This window comes from Rhincodon typus, chromosome 35 (assembly GCF_021869965.1).
Source record: "Rhincodon typus isolate 14 chromosome 35, sRhiTyp1.1, whole genome shotgun sequence".
Lineage (NCBI taxonomy): Eukaryota > Metazoa > Chordata > Chondrichthyes > Orectolobiformes > Rhincodontidae > Rhincodon > Rhincodon typus.
In genome coordinates, this window is record NC_063366.1 from 19,892,368 (window position 1) to 19,909,718 (window position 17,351).

Below are 17,351 nucleotides of genomic sequence, written 5' to 3' on the forward strand. Positions count from 1 at the left end.
TCTCTGTCATAAATGGAAATCTTTTATTCTTAAATTATGACCCAAAGTTTTAGTCTCTTCCTCAAGAGGGAGCATCCTCCCAGTGTCCATCTTCAGGATATTACATGTTTGAATAAGATCACCTCTCATTCCTGCAAACCTCAATTGATAGAGGACCAATCTATCTTCATCAGGTAGGGACTTTGTCACCTGAATGAGTTGGGTGAGCCTTCTGTGGAACTATTTCTAATGCATTTACATCATTTTTCAACTAAGAATATCACAATTATACACAACAATCTAGAGGTGTCCTCAACAAGACCCTGGAAAGCCATAGCAAAACTTACATGTATTGCCTTCTTTTTGAAATAATTACATTCCATGTGCCTTGCTGTAACTGGATACTCACCTTCTGATTCATAGGAAGATGCAATTAAAGGTTTCAGCTGATTACCGGTTTTGGAGCGGTAATCACACAATTAAAGTGTTTCTTAAACCAGTGAGTGCAGGGCTAGATCAAATGAATCTCCTGGAATATTATGTTCTGAGGAAGAGTGATTGGAACTGCAACATTAACTCTGTTGCTCTCTCCACATATATTGCCAGATCTGCTCAGTTTCTCCAGTACTTTCTCCTTTTATATATTTGTAGATCTCGACAGATTTAAGGGTAGTTGATGGTCTTGGTAGCATTATCACTACACCTATTATTTCAGGGACCCAGGTTAAAATTCAGCCATGTTGAAATGTGAATTTTGCAGGGCTAGCATCTGGAATTGGGAGTCTAATGATGTCAAAACTTTGCTCGTTTGTTAGAGTTACATAGTATTAAAGTACAGTAGTAAAATCTTCAGATCTGGTTAAGCAAAATAACATAATTCTAGATATACCAATGAATATATTTCATGCTTTTCTTGTTATTAATTGTTAGGATGTGGGTGTCACATAAAATAAACTAAATGAATTGTAAAATGTCAGTTTTGCTGCTAGTCCTACAGAAAATAAGAAGACACATTTTTAACCAAAAATGATAAGAATGTATTAAGGGGAATCCAGGTTAGTACAGGTTACTTTCAGTTGGTACAAAATGTGGCGTGCCAATATTACATAATGGATCCATCTCTGAAAGCGGTGCAGAAACAGAGAGAGCTGAGATTAAATGTGTATAAATTATTGAAGGTGGCAGGACAAGGTGAGATGTCATTTAACCTGATTATGGTATTCTCAGCTATATTAACAGGGGCATGGAGCATAAGAACAGAATGGTTTTATTGAACTTCAGCAAGTCTCAAGTGTTGCTTCAGCTGCAGTACTTTATCCAGTTCTGCTCATTTTAGGAAAGATGTGAAGCACCAGATGGAGTGTAGAAGAGATTGATCCAATGATAAGTAATATCAGTTATGAACATAGTTTAAATCATTTGGAACTGTTTTGCTCATAGTAAAAAAGGGCAAGAGGATGTTAAATAGAGGTCTTCAAAATCATGAGAAATCCAGGCAAAGTACATGGGAAGAAGTTACATCTTCTGCTGAAAACCTAGAGAACCAGAGGGCACAGAGTTCAGGAAACTGGCAAAAGAAACAGTGCAACATGGGGTGAAACATTTCAAGCAGTAAGTGATTGATATTTGGAATGGAGTGTCTGAGGTTGTGGTAGACAAGCTCAAAAGTGAATTCGACTATATGTGAAATGGAAGAAGTTCCAGGGTCGCTGGGTGAATTCCTCATTTGGAGAGCTGGTGCAGGTACCAGATGTGATGAGCCTCCTTCTGCACTCTAACAATTTTGTGACTCTGTCACAATAATGTTGGTAAATTCATTGAGGTGTGTAACTGGTATCTGAGTTCTCAACAGCCTATTTTCTGTTGTAAAGGAATTTGCAAACTACTCACTGTCTTAAGTCTTTTGTGAATTCAATTAAATAATGACTGATCAAGAACAGGGACGTACTGCTGAGGCTGTATATGGCGCAGGTCAGACCACATTTGGAATATTGTGAGCAATTTTGCACCCCACATTTAAAGAAGGATGTGCTGGCCTTAGAGGATGCCCAGAGGAAGTTTACAATAATGATGCCAGGCATAAAGTGACGGCCTAGTGGTATTATCACTAGAATATTAATCCAGTGACTCAAGTAATGTTCTGGGGACCCCGTTTGATTCCTACTACAGCACATGGTACTCACATTCTTATTTAAACCCCGATTCCCTTATCAAGAACCTATTTATTTCTGTCTGAAAGTATATAAATGCCTTGCTCTCCAGAACCTTCTGCAGCGGTGGGTTTCGCAAATTCACCACTATCTGTAAGAAGAAAGTTCTTTTCATCTCAGTCCTAAAAAGTTTACTCCTCTTCTTTAAACTATGTCCCCTGGTTCTGGATTCTAGTTGAGGCGGCTAACATGACTTCCTTTAACAAGTACCTGGATGAGCACTGTAACCAAAGAGCTAGAAAATGGCACTTGTGTACATTTAGTGTATTTTTGGTGCTCTCGGCTCAGTGGGCCAAAGGCCCTCTTCTGTATAATACATTACAATATGTATTATAATGTGTGGAAATGTAAGTTAAACACTTTGACAGGAAGAACATAAGATTTGAATATTATTCAAATGGGGAAAGAGTGCAGAACACTCAGGTACAAAGGGATTTGGGAGTCCTTGTCCATGAACCATGAACAATACCATCCATGTTTTTTGATTTGGTTTGATTTATTATTGTCACATGTACCTAGGCACATGAAATGTTTGTTTTGCGTGCAGATCATAACATACAAAATGCATTAGGGTAAAAGAAGAGAGTAAAGAATACAATGTTATGGTTGCAGAGATGGTGCACAGAGACTGAGATCAACATTGATTTTAACATTTGAGAAGTCCATTCAGAAGTCTAATAACAACGGGGAAAATGTTGTTCTTAAGTCTGTTGGTATGTGTGTATATTCTCCCCAATAGAAGAGATTTTAACCAGGGTGGGAGGGGTCTTTGATAATGTTGCCTGCCTTCCTGAGGCAGTGAGAATTGGAGCTAATGGATGGAAGGTTGGCTTGTGTGATGGTCTGGGCTGTGTTCACAACTTTCTGTAGTTTCTTATGGTCCTGGGCAGAGCAGTTGCCATATCAGGCTGTGAAGCTTCAGCTAGAATGCTTTCTACGGTGCATGTACGAATAGATTCAAGAACAGCTTCTTCCTGCTGTTATTAGACTTCGAAATGGACCTCTCAAATTTTAAAATTAATGGTGATCTCAGTCTCTGTGCACCTTCTCTGCATCCGTACCATTGTATTCTTCACTGTGTTCTATTGCCCAAATGCACTTTGTATGGCTGATCTGCCTGTACTGCATTCAAAACAAGACTTTTCACTGTACCTAGATATATGTGACAATCATAAATCAAATCAAATGTTAGACAAGGCAGATCTTTAGAGGCAGTGTGGCCTAGTGAACTCAATGCAGCTGATCAGGTAATTTTACAGACAGGAGATCAATAGATCCTAGGACTTAAAGGTTCACAGATAAAGACCCTGAAGCCTATCGAAAACAATCAAAAACAAACATCTAACTGTTCTAATACCATTTCTAGCACTTGGCCAATTGTCCTGTATGCCTTGGCATCACAAGTGTACATCAAAATACTTCTTAAATATTATAAGGGTTTCTTCCTCTATCACCAAACAGTATTCCAAATTCCCACCATCCTCCAGGTGAAAATATTTTTCCTTGCATCTCCTTCCTGGTCAAGAACCTTTAGGGTTATCTAGACAAGTGGAGTATGTAGGCAGACTCATGGCAGATGCAGTATAACATGAATGGATGTGAGGTTTCAGATGTTAGTGTGAAAAGTTGAAAGTCAATATTATTTAAATGGTAACAAAAACAGAAGTTGCTGGAAAAGCTCAGCAGATCTGGCAGCATCTGTGAAGAAAAAATCAGAGTTAACATTTCGGGTCCAGTGACCCTTCCTCAGAATTGCATAATTTATTTAAATGTATTTGTAGATATGGTGCATGTAGGAAGATGGAAGTCCTTATCCACTCTTCAATGAAAATAAATAGAGAAGTGCAGCAAACAATTAGGAACGCAAATGGGACATTCATCCTCACCACACTCATCATCTTCCTTAAACCCAACTGCTTTTCTTCTTTCCTCCCAATTCACCAACATCATTAATCTTTACCCCACTCCACCTCGCCCCTATCCTGCATTTTTCACACCAAACCATCCCTTCAACCTCAGCCCCATCCCTCTCCCATCCCCCAAATTCCTCCTCCTCTTTCCACAGCTTCCTCGCAGCCATCATCCCCGTCCACCTCTTGTCCTCATGCACCACTCTGTATCTCAGGGGTATTGGAACGTTATTGGAAGGTAAATGGGATGTTCAATAGAGAATGTGAAAAGCATGAAGGGTTTTGACAGATTAAATAAGGAGAGGCTGTTTCCAGTGGCAGCAGGATCACCAACTGAAGGATGGCATGTTAGGTAGTGAGAGAAAGAAACAGAGTAATGCATATGGGGAGTTTCACACAGTCAGTTCTGCGGTAACAGAAAAATTGAATAGTAACTTTCAAAATTGTGTTCTGCAGGTATCATTGGTGACAGCACAACTCTTCATGTTTCTATTAACAATCTGGACAAAGAAAGTGAGGGCATTGTTGCTAAGCTTGTTGATGACATATTGAGGGATGGAAGGATAGGTAGTGTTGAGAAGGTCGCAGAATAGAATTGAATCCTGACAATGTGGAAGCAGGCCATTTGTCCAATTGAGTCAACAGCGATTATCATAAGAGTGACCCACCCAGATCTAGTCCACTATCTCTGTAACCTTGCATTCCCATGGTTAATCCACCTAGCCTGCACATCTCTGGACACTATGGGTAATTTTGGAAGAAGCATCTCATGCACCCAAAGATCTTTTAGTTGTCTGTGATACAGATTATCAGGGTCAGACATTTTTTTTATAGAATCCCTACAGTGTGGAAACAGGGCCTTTGGCCCAACAAGTCCACACTGACCCTCACAGCATCCCCCCCAGACACATACCCCCATAATCCACCTAAGCGACACATCCCTGAACACTATGGACAATTTAGCATGGCCAATCCACCTAGCCTCCACATCTTTGGACTGTGGGAGGAAACTGGAGCACCTGGAGGAAACCCATGCAGACGCAAGGAGAATGTGCAAACTTCACACAGACAGTCATCTGAGGATGGAATTGAACCCGGGTCCCTGGTGCTGTGAGGCAGCAGTGCTAACCACTGAGCCACCGTGCCGCCCCTATTTGACCCCAATAATTTCTCCAACACCATTTTTTTTAAACATATATTGACTATCTTGGTTATCTCTCTCTCAATTGAGCTTTCAACAAGGTACTCTGTGGTTGAAGCTGGTACAATTACAACATTTAAAAGATATCTGGATGGGATCTGAGTAGGTAGGGTATAGAGGAATATGGGCCAAATGCTGGCAAATGGGACTAGATTAATTTAGGATATCTGGTCATCATGGATGAGTTGGACCGAAGGGTCTGTTTCTGTGCTGTATATCTCTATGACTCTATAACTCTGATTTAATTCTAAATAGAAAAATTTTTGTGAAGAGTGCATTTTAATAATAAGCTAATAATAATAAGGTTGGGGGGGGTGGTGGCAGCAGTGGTGCACCACAGTGGTTCCGTGGTTAGCACAGCTGCTTCACAGCATCAGGGATCCAAGTTCAATTCCAGCCTCAGGTGACTGTCTGCATGGATTTCCTCCAAGTGCTCCAGTTTCACAGTCCAAAGACATGCAGGTTAAGTGGATTGGCCATGGGAAATACAGGGTTACAGGGATAGGGTAGGGGTGTGGGTTTGTGTGGGACACTCTTTGGAGAGTCAGTGTGGACATTTTTTCTCCCCCTTTATTCATTCACGGGATGAGGGAGTCACTGGCCGGGTACCATTTATTGCCCAGAGGGCAGTTCAGAGTCAAACATATTGCTGTGCGTCTACAGTCACATGTAGGCCAGTCCAGGTAAGGATGGCAGTTTCCTTCCCTAAAGGACATTAGTGAACCAGATGGGTTTTTCCCCAAAAACTGGCAATGGATTTATGGTCATCATTACACTCTTAATCCCAGATTTTTACTGAATTCAAATTCCACTATCTGCTGTGTCGGGATTCAAACCCAGGTCTCCAGAACATTATCTGGGTCTCCGGATTAACAGCCCAGTGATAATACCACTAGGCCATCGCCTCCCCTGAGTGGCCTGTTTCCACACTGTAGGGATTCTATGATTCTAAATTTAAGCATACAGATAATTATATTATGATTTAAGGACAATTTCACTGATGCAAACAGTCATGAGACAGAACAATAAACCAAACGTAAATCATTCCTTTGTCTCTGATGACACTCTGGGTGTAATGACTAAACTATTTTTATGTGGTTATGCATTGTCTGTTGGTGGCATATGCAACAAATCAGTTCATGCATCACATTCACCACAGGCAGGTTGTCAAATCACAGCAGCCTCACCCTAATTAGATTTTGAAATAATATCAAAATAGTTTCCTATTTCATTGCAAATTAAAATCGTCCATGAATTTGGATTGTGTGGCATACAAGTACAAAACGTGGGGCAACATCAAGCAAAAGATTAAATGTGTTATGATTCTTAGATTTAACTAAGTTTTGATGAACATGGCCCCTGGTTCTCTGATTATACGCTTGTTGAAGAATCCCATTCCCAGAATATGAACCTAGCTTCTCATTCCACCTGTGACTGAGACCGACCCCCATCAGTTCACATCTGACAGGCGGCAGGGGGACCGGGTGAAATTATGGGATGGATCTGTCAGTGCCCTTTCATCCCACAGATTGTCAGCGGTGCGGAGTTCTTCCCATCGTCAATCCGTCCAGGATGGAAGAAGGGAAAGATCCTCTCATTGAAAGTGTGGGTGAAAGTGTGGAGATGGGACATGGTGTCCGCATTGTAAAATGACACCTGTCCACCCTCATAGTCCAGGAAAACCCCAATCTTCTGGGGATTCACACTCGGGGAGAGGGGTGTCTCAAAGGGGAAGGTGGAGGCAAAATACCCTCTTTCCCCACAATCCAGAATCCGGTCTTTGGGTCCAGGTTGATTCCCTCTTTCCTCTCCACAGATTCTCGGACCACTCCCAGACTCCACTCAATCTTCTTGCCCACCTCCACCTCCCAGTAATGTCTCCCTGATGTGAATCCGTCTGATCCCAGGACACATGGACATGCATCAAATCTCTCCGGGGAGTCAGGGAGCGGCTGTTCTGTGTCTCCGAGTCTCACACTGGTCCGGTCTTCAGACAGGATGAGCCGGGGATTCGCTGTTTTCAGATCCAGAGTCAGGGATGCTGGAACTGCGGGAGAGATCAAATAACACAGTTAGAGAGAGGGAGAGGGAGAACGAAGTGTGGAAAATTAAAGTAGCGGTAAGTTATTTAGAGACAGAGATGGGGGACAGTAGGAAGATTGTCAGGAGGGAATTTTGTATGAGGGGATAGTGTGGTCAGCATCGTAAGGGAGTGGAGTGTATTATGTGGGAGGAGACTGTGAGGAAAGGGTTTATTGGCAAGGAAGGGCCTAATGGGGCATTCTGTAGTGGCAAAAGAGATAGTACGGGTGAGGATTGAGGGGGAGTTCTAAGGTTTGTTCAAAGGGGAAGGGATAGTGAGGAAGGCAACTGTGGAGGAGGCGAGGGAATAGTGAGGCAGTGAGAGGACTAGTAAAAATGGCACAGTGGTAGGATTGGGCCATGGAGATGGAAGTGAGTGGGAAGGTGAGTGAGTGGGTGGGAGTGTGTGAGAGGGAAGAAACAGTGAATAAATGGTGAGAGAGAAAGGTTTCTGAGATTGAAGCTGAGCAGATGAGGGTGTGTCAGGAGTGAGATTTGGAAGAGAGAAGGGTGGCAAGAGCAAATCAGAGTGTGGAGTGGTGAGGGATAATGGAGAGAGGGGCACAGATTTAATGGGCACAAAGCTAGTGGTGAATGTGTAGCCATAACAGACACGGGTTGAGAGGAGAATGTGTTTCAGAGAATAGCAACCGGGATTGAAAGATGAGCTTCACGGAGTGTGAGCAGTTAATGTGGTTGGGCAAGTGCTGCCTGTTTGAGACAGGGAATGAAAACATTTGGGAAGATCAATGATGGCTGGGAATGTAAAGGAGAAGGAGGGAGGGAGAGTATAAGATGAGGTGGGTAGTGATATGGAAGGTTTGTAAGAGCTTGGGGACAACGTTTTGGTTGGAATAGGAAAGTGAAGGAGAGGGGCATGCAGAGAGAGTGGGGTGGGGAAACGAAACGAGGATTTAGAGAGAAGCAAGTGTGAGGAGAGATTGATGGGGGCTAAGCTGTGTAAGGGATTAAGTAAATGGCGAGCAGGAGAGGGAATGACTGGGTGTGGAGATTGCTGTGGAGTCTGGGAGGAGGGGAGAGTGAGTGCAAGGGTAGGAAGAGTTGAGTGAGCGTGCGTGTGAAGTGAAGGGTGACAGGAGAAAGTGTGGGACAGTGACATGTTGGGGAAGCTCAGCAGGAGCAGTGAGCAGGAATGAAGAGAGAGCTGATTTTGAGACAAAAGTGATCAGGAGGGGTAGAATTCAATGAAGTGAGGGAGCACTGTTTCAGTGGGGAGAGTGGGCTAGATTGAAGAGTGATGAAATGGAGGGAGCAAGGGTGAGGAGGAGAGAGAGTGAAGTACAAGGGACAGGGATTGGGAGGATTCGGAGGGAGAGAGGGGGGTATGGAGAGAAATATATGGAAACTGACAGCAAGCTGGAAGGCATTCTGTATGACTTTTAAAAAAATTTGAGGAGACAAACGTAGTCCTTTGAGAGTCTGAAATGGAGAATTGTTAATGGATAGTAAGGAGATGGCAGAATAAATGCTTTAGACGATAGTTATACAAAACAAGTAGAAAGCTTTGCTAAATACTTGGTAAAAAAGGGTTTCATGGGAAGGAGGAACTGGAGGACCATAGTATGAGTTAAGGAAAAGTGCTGGTCAAATTAATGGGACTGAAACATGACACAAATGTACATAGGAAATAAAAAAAAGGTAAACTATTCCATCCCTTAAGTCTGCTCCACCATTCAATAACAAAATAGCACATCCTAACATCAGTCATGTGAAAGATGCTAGAGCCTATGAGAAAAGACAAAACACTTGGAAATCATTAACAGGATTAGGTAACGGCAGCATGGTTTTATGAAATTCAATTCATGTTGAAACTAAATAAAGGGAAACTACATTGGCATGAGGAATGAGCTTGCTTTGGTAAGTTGGAAAATGTTATTTAAAGGGATTGGCATGGATAAACTGATACGATTATCTATTCTTGTCTGGTATAAAAATAAAATGGGCACGGTCGTCCATTCACTGCCAGTAACAAGCTGTCATGACCAGCTTTTAGTGCCCAGTTGCTGCCACCATGGTGCCATTTATGTGTTTTCCAGATGTTAGCCTATAAAGCATATACCCCAAAGAGCTAGTTGTGCAACAGATGCCTTGAAGTTTATTTGGACCACTGTTTAGAAGACCACACCATAACAGACTCACACACATCATTTGGGTTTTGTGTTACTGATGTTACTGGACATTAGCCAGTCAGAGCAGAGGCAGGACTGGAGCAGATCGAGCCTGGGATTAATACCAGCAGGAGCTTCCGGACAAAAGTCTGAGGAGCAAGTCCTGGATCAAAGTCAGTTGGCAGCGGTGGTCAGTGCAGAGTAGAGTGGGTGGAACTTTCATTGATTCCAGAGTGGACCAGCTGAGGTGATGCTGGGGTTCAAAAAGCGACATAGGATTGGCTTCTCAGGAACTAGATCGAGAGACTGTGTGAGATGTGCCTGGAGGGAGATTGTATGGGTTGAATGCATGACCAAACAGGTGATATAGGAAGGAGGGCTTCAGATATCTGGATCATTGTGATCTCTTCCAGGGCATTTGAGACCTGGACAAGAAGAACACCTAAACTGGAGGGCCATCAATATCCTTGTAGGGAGGTTTGCTGCTCCCACTCAGGAGAGTTTAGTCTGACAAAGGGGTGTGAAACAGAGGAGTTGGTAAGTGAAGGAGTAAGTAAAGAGGTTAACTTACTGAAGGAGTAAGTAAAGAGATTAACAACTGAAAGAGTAAGTAAAGAGATTAATAACAAAACAAATTCCACAACAACTCTGATAAGGAAGTGAACCTTTAGACCGAACTTTACACAATCAGGATGAAACAACAAATCCTGCGCGCGAAAACAATAGCAGCACTAACCATCACCCACTTTGCAAGACGCCTGGAACAGATTAAAGAACTGTGTACATGACTTGAGGGGGAGTTTGGCGTGTGACAGCAAATGTATATAAGCTTTGAAATCATCTGTAATAGCCGAGAAGTTTTGGTGAGGCCCCTTTGAGGTCCCTGCTTCTCCCAAAAGCTTTTGTTAATAAAGCTGTGTCTGTCTCACTACAGAATTATACTTGGTAATATTTTACCTACAACAGTAAGCATGTGAAGTTATGGAAGAGAAAGCCAACATTATGTCAAGTACGTCTAATAGGAGGAACAAGCAGGGCTAGGTTAATAAACGCAACATGACTGGCAGTCTGAAGTGTATTTTAATGCAAAGCGTAGAACAGGTAAAGCACATGAGTTTAGAGCCTGTGATGTGGCAGCCAATACAGACACTTGGTTGAGAGTAGGCAAATTCAGTGTTTAGATGTTTCTAGTGAAACTGAGAGGGATGTAAAAGGGTCGGGAGTTGCATTCCTGATTAAGAAGAAGAATGTTACAGCTGCATGGAACATGCTGCCAGAAGAGGTGGTAAAAGCAGATATGTTAGAAAGTTTAACAGGCATTTAGGCAAACCCATGAACAGCTAGGTAATAGAGTGATTGAAAGTACGGCACTGATGTTTGTTTCAGGCACTTAGATTCATTCTGCTTCCCTCCCCTAACCTGACTTGGGTGGATACATTCATCATGTTGCTATTCAATATTTCATCAACCTTCCCCTCCTGGTGCTGGCTGATGATGCAAGTCTCCAACCTCCTGTCAGACACAGAGGCGATTGGATCCCTGAGCAGTGCAAGCCTATCAGAAATCTTCCTACCAGATACAGTGCAGTGATTTATCATGCTCAGACTCATCTCCAAATCTGACTCAATTGGTGATGAATTTGCACTCCACATTAAACACTATTCAAATAGTACCCTATTCAAATTTCCTCCCCCCTCCCACTTCCACTTATTGATGAGGATGATGATGTCTTTCCTCATGGAAATCACACATGCTGCCAGCTGGACGCATACACTTCCAGCAGGTCCAGGATGATCCAGTCCTACAGATTTGAGCTGAACTGGAGAACTGTCACTTTCAGGTATTTTATGTTTCTTTAAGATACTGATGGATTTTGTCAGATCATCCAGTGTTAGTGGTTTATCCTGAATCTCCCATGTACTCTTATCTAAGACCTCAGTAACAAGAGGACAGGAATGATGAGGAGGCTGTGCTGTGTCTGGGTTTCATGTCATTCAATCTAGCATAAAAGCATTTGTTGATCCTTTATGTCAGCATCCAAATATGTCACTGATCTGACTTATTCCTTCAGACTGCTGATCAGAAGTCTCTCTCTCCCTGGATCTCTGCTCCATGCAGCAGAGTCTGGATTAGGAGCTGATCATGGACAGTTTCATGATGTGGACTGCTGACTCCATCTCTTCAAAGTATTTCTTGGTACTAACTGTGATCAACTGCAGCAGGAGTAGATGCAGGACAATTTTCTGGCGTGGGGACACACCAGTATCATCTCTCGCTTGCCTTCTGGAAACATTTAAGGTGCGTGACCATTAAGAGGTTCTTTTGACTTCTTCCCATCTTGCTGGATGAGTTTCAATTTTCCCAACCTATGAGTTCCTCAACATTGAGTTCTTCAATTTTTTTCAAGTAACTGAACTGAGAGTGTTGTCAATTGTATGGAGTGCTCAGAGGGTTTCATCAATGGGATCACTCAAAATATCAGCCTCATTATGTAAAAAATTGCATTATCACCATCCATTTTGAAAGTTATGAATATTGCTACTTCATTGTATAATCTATGATCATGTTCAACCTATGGATGTTTATCTTTCCACTATTTTGAGGTGTAAACACGTTAATGTGATAACCACAATCCCTTCTTGTTCAAGTATATACACAGATTCTGTTCCCTCTTCTATTAAATAAACTGCCTAATTCCCAATATATTATACATACACTAACATTGGGCCTGATGTCTTTATATATTCCTGATAAATATGAGGAAAATAACATCCAAATATCACTCCAGATGGAGCTAGTCATTTCTGATGTAGAAATTTGGTTTCTCTAGTCGTAGTCATAGAGCTGTACAACATGAAAACAGATCCTTTGGTCCAACTTGTCCATGCCAACCAAATAACCTAAATTAATCTATTCCCATTTGCCAGCATTGCCCCTATCCCTTTAAACCTTTCCTATTCATATACCCATTCAGATGTCTATTAAGTGTTGTAATTGTACCAGCCTCCAACACTTCCTCTGGCAGCTCATTCCATACATGAACCACCCTCTGCATGAAAACATTGCCTCTTAGGTCCGTTTTAAATCTTTCCTCTCTCACCACTATCCCTGTTGTTAGACCGATCTCTTCACTGATGTGACGTCCAGTGCTGATTGCTTCATCCACTTCCTGAGATATGCACACTGGACAATCTGAAAAGGGAATCCTACTGAGATTAGCATCAATAAACTGGGGCCATGGAATTCATTTAGTCCCCACACAATTTGATTTATCATCAGGAAAATTAACATGAGTTTTACCTGGGTGAATGTCATTTATGATTTCTCTCCACGCTGCATATTGTAAAGGGCCTTTGAAATTTCCTATGGCCAGGATGAATTCTGTTACTGAGAGTTCTTGCTGTTGATCACTGATCCTGTAATTATTAAACCGTTGATTTTACAAATTCCACTTTGTAAGTGATTTAAATGATCAAGCTTTCAGCACTTATTGTGTTTCAGCAATAGATTGCATACTAATACAGCACTTATTTGAGCTTGTGGAACAAAGACACAGACTGTTAATATCTAAAAACCTCACGTCCAACTGAGTAACTCATGGGTCTCACACCCTCCAACAGTTCTGAAGAAGGCTTGCTGAACCAAAAATGTTAATTCTGTTTTCTGTCCACAGATGCTGCCAGACCTGCTGAGTTTCTCCCGCAATTTCTGTTTTTACCTTTGAAAATTCTGTTCTTCTACTTCCAGTCTCCTGCACATCTGATTTTAGTTGCTCCACCATTACAGACTGAACCTTCAGCCCTCAGCTCTGGCATTCCCTCCCTAAATCTGTTTCTACTTTGTTTGTTATTAAAAAAAAAACTGGTACTGTTTCAACACTGCGGTAAAGTATGAAACAAAAAACTTGGGTTTGAACCATAAACTGAATTATTGTCACTGTAAAAACTTTAAAGTGATACGGTCATACAGCATGGCAACAGACTCTTCGTTCCAACTGATCCATCCTGACCATGTTCCAAACTAAACTAGTTCCACCTGCCTGCAATTGGTCCATATCCCTCCAAAACTATTCATGCACTTATCTAAATGTCTTTTAAACATTGTAACTATACTCACATTCATCACTTCTTCTGGAAGTCATTCCACACACGAACCACTCTCTGCATAAAAAAGTTGCACCTCATATCATTTCTAAATCTTTCTCCTCTCACCTTTAAAATATGCCCATTAGTTTGAAATCCCCAACCCTAGAGAAAAGACCCTTGTCATTCTCCTTATCTATGTCCCTCATGATTTTATAAACCTTTAAAAGGTCACCCCTCAAATGCCTATGTTCCAGTGAAAAAAGTCCCAGTCAATCCAGTCTATATTTATAAATCAAACCCTCAATTCCCAGCAACATATGCTAAATCCTTTCTGAACCCTCTCCAGTTTAGTAATATCCTTCCTATAACAGGGTGACCAGAACTGGACATAGTACTCCAGAAGAGGCCTCACCAACATCCTGTCCAACCTCAATATAATGTTCCAACTCCTATACTAACATACTGTTAGCCACTAACTGTCTCCATTAACAGCTATTCACTCTCCTAGCCAGATCGTTATCCACTCCTTTGTGTGTCCAACTGTTCATCTCTTTATTTGGGCTCTATCCTCACCTATCATTTATTCCTTATCATCTCTCCCCCAGCCTTTCTTCTGCATATAAACTGACATTTTCCTAGCTACCATCAGTTCTGAGGAAGCATCACTGCACCCAAAATGTTAACTCTGATTTCTCTTCACAGCTGCTGCCAGACCTGCTGAGCTTTTCCAACAACTTGTGTTTTTGTTTCTGATTTACAGCATCCACAGTTCTTTTGGTTCCTGTACTCAAAGACCCGAGTAATTAAGCCAAGTGTGCCAAATCCTTCTTAACCACCCTGTTTACCCATGACACAAATTTCATAGAATTATGTACCCGAACCACTAGGTCTCTGTTTGACAACATCACCTGGGGAGCCAGTCATTAATTGTATAAGGCCTGCCCTTTTTTGTATTACCAAAAATGCAATACCTCAACTTTATCCAAATTAAACTCCATCTACCACTCCTCAGCCCATTGACCCAATTGACCAAGATCTCTTTGTAATCTTAGATAACCTTCCTCACTGTCCGCTAAAAGGAAGTCACTGAGTTATTGTGCAAACTGTGCTGCCTTGGGAAAGCAACCAACATAATCAAAGCAAAAACAAAGTTGCTGGAAAAGCTCAGCAGGTCTGGCAGCATCTGTGAAGGAAAAAACAGAGTTAATGTTTCGGGTCCGATGACCCTTCCTCAGAACTGGAGGTAGGGTCACTGGACCCAAAACATTAATTCTGTTTTTTCCTTCACAGATGCTGCCAGACCTGCTGAGCTTTTCCAGCAACTTTGTTTTTGCTCCTGATTTACAGCATCCACAGTTCTTTCAGTTTTTATTCAACATAATCAAAGACCCCTTCCACCCTCTTCCATTAGGCACAAGATATAAAAGTTTGAACACACTTACAAACAGCTTCTTCATGGCTGTTATCAGACTTTTGAATGGAACTCTCAAATGTTAATATTGATCTCCCTCTCTGCACCTTCTCTGTAACTGAAATACTATATCCTGTACTATGTTCTATTACACTGGTACGCTTTGTGTGGTGCGATTCGCTGTACTGCACAAAAAGTTTTCACAGAATCTCGGTACATTTGACAATAATAAATCAATAAATAAATCAAAAATGAAATCCAATAAAGAGCATGTCCTACCTTCTCTTCCGACAAGCTGCCTCCTGAAAGAAATGAATCATAAATAGTGAGGATGACAGTAACAGATTTCAGGAAGAGACAGACAGGCTGCTGAAATGAGCAGACACAACATGGAAGTGAAAAGTGAAGCATTTTGAAAGAGACATTGAAGAGAGGGGTAAAATTAACCGAAACCAAACATCAGCCCCGCTCACAGACACACTGATTCTCACACACTCACTGTGCCAGGTACACCCACACACTCCCCACATGGATCTGGATTACAATGGGAGTTCCAGCAGAGAATTAAACTTGAGGAACATGGTAAAATAATAAAACAACTATCAAGATTAGAATTCATGCTCGGAAGTTGCCGGTATTTCCGAGATTCTGCAGTGTGCAGGCGATTAGTTCAGTGATGGAGCAAAACCGTCTAACAATCACAATTTCAGTCGAATTTACATTTTCGGTTTTGTCAGTTATGTTAATTTAAGAGTCATCAGCAGTTGTTTTGTAAACATGTGACGTTTCACTGAACTGACCGCAATATATTCCCTCACCTTCAGAAACAGCTTGTCTTTTTGCTCCATCTGTTTCTGCAACTTTGAGAGCTTCTCCTCAATAGAATTTAAATTCTCTTGAATCTTTCGAAGATTTTCCTCCATTGGATCTAGAATCCTCTCCTCTTCTTTCCTGAGATCCCTGAGTAAACGCTGCTCTTTCTCAGAGAGAATCTGGTGCATTTTAGTGAACTCGGATGTGATGTAGGTCTGCAGTCTGCTCGCCTGTTCCTACCAAATGAAATATGAAACCTCATTAATGTCCCGCGATAAAGGGAACAAAACTAACGAGATCCCAGAAAATCAGCACAGGGAGATCTCACCCTCACTTCGGAAATCTTCTGTTTCTGGTTCAACTCCATTTCGTGAACCTTCGATTTTTTCTCTGTGAGATAATCTAAGGAAGATTTTATCTTATCCTGAAATTGAAAGAGAAAATTTCATAACTAAAGTGTTCAACCGTGGAAATGTGATAAAACTCTCACCATGTAGAATATTTCCCTTTTACCTTGTAGATATTAATAGCTTTTTCAGTCGGGATGAAGCGGTGGTCTCTGTGTTCCGGAGCAGTGACACAATTCACACAGATCAATTTCTTATCAGTCTCACAAAACAGTTTCAGATCTTCCTGATGTTCCTCACAGTGAAGTTTACTTTCCTTCTCTTTCGGATCCTGCTTAAATTTTCGAGCCTCCTCGGCGAGATTCGCTTAGGCCCGATTTACCCTGAGGTTTCTTTCCGGAAACACCTCTCTACATTCCGGGCAGGAGTTTATCTCCTTCTTTTCCCAAACCTGGGTGATACAGGAGCGGCAGAAGTTGTGTCCACACTCCAGTACTACCGGATTGGTGAAGAAATCCAGACAAATGGAACACGTTGTCTCCTCAGTCAGTCTCTGGAGCTGCTGTTTGGAAGCCATGTCAAAGCTCAACACTTCCTGATTCAAACTGGTAGGCCACTACCCAGAATGGGCGAGGCCAGATCCCCGCAGAGGATGGCATATTATTATTGCGAGCAAGAGTTATTGTCCGGAACAAGTACTTTTGGTTAGATGAACAGATCAGTTGCAGATGTGCAATTGTGCAGTAGCAGATGCAATTGTGAGGTGATGTACTTTGGAAGAAGTAACATGACAGGGTTGTTTTCGATGAAGGATAGGATTCTAGGAAGCTCAGAGGAACAGAGGGATCTGCGGGTGCTTGACGGTGACAGAGCATGTTAATAGGGTTGATTAATGATCATACAATGCCATCAACATCCAAATAATTTCTGATGAGGTATAATAAATCTAAACAGAAAAAAAAGTTTTGTGGAGTGTTTTAATAGTAATTTTAATGGTACAGATAATTACATTATGATTTTAGGACAATTTCACTAATGTGGACAGTAATACACAGACCAATAAGACAGAGATGAACCACGCCTTTGACTCCGGTAATATTCTGTTCTATAATAACCGAACTGTTTTATTTGTTTAAACATTACCGGTCAACAGCATATGCTCCCGATCAGCTGGCGCATAACAT

The 17,351-nt window shown here is 41.7% G+C and overlaps 1 pseudogene; it reads right to left on the reverse strand.

Moving 5' to 3' along the window:
- On the reverse strand, positions 1 to 16,790 carry LOC109919546 (annotated as a pseudogene).
- Positions 16,791 to 17,351: the final 561 nt, after the last annotated feature.